This window comes from Mauremys mutica, chromosome 10, assembly GCF_020497125.1.
Source record: "Mauremys mutica isolate MM-2020 ecotype Southern chromosome 10, ASM2049712v1, whole genome shotgun sequence".
In the NCBI taxonomy this organism is placed as follows: domain Eukaryota; kingdom Metazoa; phylum Chordata; order Testudines; family Geoemydidae; genus Mauremys; species Mauremys mutica.
Genome location: NC_059081.1, coordinates 62,667,128 through 62,670,346, shown reverse-complemented (window position 1 = coordinate 62,670,346; position 3,219 = coordinate 62,667,128). Strand labels below are relative to the sequence as shown.

The following is a 3,219-nucleotide window of genomic DNA, read 5'->3' as shown; positions in this document are numbered from 1 at the left end:
AGAAAACACACAGCCAAAGCTTTCTTGAGACAAAGTAGGGAAAATCTCGTGGAAGTGTTTTAGAACTTGGGATGTGCTCAATGAGTATTCTAAGTGACTCAGTGTAAATACGCTTCCCCTTTGGCCCAAGAGGATAGCAGATACTTGGGGCCTTGGAGGATTTTTTCTGTTAGGAGGAGAAATTGATGATACAAACAGGGTATTTCTTTGGTGCCATCTTGTTTATTTACAAAGACCGTACAAATGTCCAGTTTTCCCAAACAACATAGAAACAACAACAGCGGGCAATTTTCTTGCTCAGAAATCCTCAAACCTGCATCTCCATGTGCAGGAAACTCCGTTTCTCATCTCACTCACGGCCATGCTCATTTCACTGTCTGCTGGCCTCTCACATATACACGTACAGCTGCAAACACAACCCTAACTCCTGTGTTTTCAGTCAGGAAACCCCTCAGACCACGTAGCTTAGCTTCTGATCAGTTCTTGCCATGGCATCCCAGTGGCTTGGGCAGTAGCCTCCTATTCTTTCCAGCTATCACGAAATAAAGGAGCATTTAATTGCTCCTTTCATTTAGTCTGAAAGCAAGTTTAGCACATCTTTTGGCTTTAAACAGGTCTGTGATTGTCTATAGATCAAAGACCCACCTGATATCATCCACTAACACCTTCCAGGATGACAACCCACTGAACTGTGAAGTTTTGCTAACTACAAAATCCAAAGTTATTTTTACAACCAGCTCACACTCAGCTGACACCAGCACAGTTGGACTAGCTTAATCCCTAGCTTAGAGCTCAGATCAAAAGCGTAGTGCTCGGCTCTTTGAGCTCAGATGGCGTGAAGTAGTCTTTTGGTCTATCCAAGGCCGTGATCAAGCGTCTTGATGTTATTGGTCTTTTGGCCTTGAGATGAAAACCTGGTCTGTGTCTTGGGAACCTTGAAGAAAAAATTATCTAAATTATATCTGTTCTTATCAGTTTAATATCTGATAAGTCCTTTATTTAAGGACTGTATGTTAAATTGATTTTTGAAACAAGGGGATGGAATAGGAGCTTGCTCTGTCCACCCCATAAAAAAAAAAAAAAAAAAGTGGTTTCCAAGTGATCTTAATTGTATGCACAATGTAATTAAGAGGTCATTGCAGTGTATATACTATAGATAGCAGCAAGAAAACATATTTTCAGACATGCTGAGCAATCAGGTCAGGGTTTCCTGATTTCATTCAAAAGAGACCTGGATGAACGCTAATTAAAATGCAGACAATCAATAGTAGATATATCATTGCTCCCGTGCACCAGGGACGGCCTTGAGTAACTCAAGAGAAAGAACTGCTGAATTTATTCATCGTCCAAATAACCATTGTTCAATGGTAACCTTCATTTTTTTTCATCTGCTGATTCCTTCATCAGTATAACAAATATCAATATAACAAAGTCTTTACATATTGCCTGCCTACAGTAATAATCATGTCTGTGGCATCATTGACATTTCAAAAAACAACAGCAGAGACCAGAGCTTGGTCCTAAGGCTTCAGGTGGGGATTATATTTTCACAAAAATAAATTATCTTCTTTACACAATGGTCCATTCCAATAAGATGCATATTCTGAAATACGGTATCATTGTTAAAGTGCATGTGTAAACGTATGCAAAATGTGACAATGGGAATCAGGCCCTTAGACACGATCTTGCTCCCAGTAAAGTCAACAGGAGTTTTGCTTCTGACCTTGAGAGAAGCAGGATTGGGCCTAAAAAATTCATAAACAGAAAGATTCAAGACTAAACACAGCAGCTACTGTTTTCATTGCAATATTATTTGGTCATGTACTGTGTAATAGATGCCCTATGGCGTTCTGAAGTGACAGCTGTCCACTGCGAAACAGTAACTGAGCAGACGAAACAGGGCATTGAAATAGGATTTACAAATGCCAGCTGATAGCTTTAAACAACACATTTCTTGTCATTGCATTGGAAATCTAAGTGAGCCGTAGATTGAGACACAATACATACAAAAAAAATGTGGTTCATGGTTTGGTATCAAAAAGTCATTTGCTTCTAACACATTATAACTATATTTGATTTCATTGTTGGAGTTTATGCAAATTGGCACCATTTTTCCTCCATCTCAGGTACATTCTTCAACACACCTTTCATGTTACATTAAAAAAACAACTGAGATCAGGTGGAAACTATCAAATAGGACAGCAATGATATATGCTTTTATTGGCACAACAAGCCTAAGAAAAACTACTTGTCTTCTTGCAAAATTGGTGAACTTGATCCAAGCAAGATGACTTAAATTAATTAATCTTCCATGAAAATGGCCAAAGGCCCATATATGGCTAGATTCTGCAAGGTACTTAATGCCACTATTCCTGCTGAGTAGGTCTTCACTGCAGAGTTAACTCAGGCTCTTACCCGATGTTGCTGCTAACTGCCCCCCCATCCACACACTCGAGTTCAGTAGGGCTTTAAACCAGAGCTAAAACCCAGCTGGGGTTACAGCCTAGAGCTTCTTTCACTCAGGTTAACAACTTTGCAATGTGGACTCAGGCTAAACCATTCAAGTGTAGATAGTCCTCCAATGCCTTCCCACAATTCCCTCTGTGTTCCCAAAGGGACAGACAAGTTGTCCTACAATTCAATGGGACATAGAAGGGTTCAGCTTACTGCCACACAAACATCCATGGGATATGCCCCCAGAAGTCCTAGCAACACACACCAGGGAGTGCAGCACCAGTCAGGACACACTAGCTCTGGCAGAGCTTTGCAGTGTTTTGCTCAAACCCGAGCTAGGCTAACCCAAGTACTCAGAGCCCGGTGCCGGTCACCTGAGTGAACTCTCCAGTGAAGACCAACTCGTAGGCAGGCCATTCATCTGGTTTTAAACCTGAAAGTCCTCTTTTTGGGTGGTTTGTCTCCCTTCCAGTCCCCGGATCTGGTTTTGTCCAGGATCAGATGGGAGATGCCGTTTTGAAGAGCACCCGGCTCTGCCCCGCCGGCACGACCTCACACACAACGGGCATGTGAGCTGACACGGGCAGGAGCAGAGTGGTGTGCTCTTAAAAATGGCATCTACAGTGCAGCGGGGGCAGGGTCCAACCATTCCTGGAAGCACCAGAATGTCCAGTATTCTTGGAATGCATGAGGGGCCACTCTATTGGCTCTGTGGGCATAACTACACTGCAGATAGGACTGTGCCTCTCAGCATGGTTGACAGAC

The 3,219-nt window shown here is 42.3% G+C and overlaps 1 pseudogene; it reads left to right on the top strand.

The window, feature by feature from the left end:
- The first annotated feature begins 930 nt into the window (after nucleotides 1-930).
- On the top strand, nucleotides 931-1,076 carry LOC123343461 (annotated as a pseudogene).
- The last annotated feature ends 2,143 nt before the right edge of the window (nucleotides 1,077-3,219 follow it).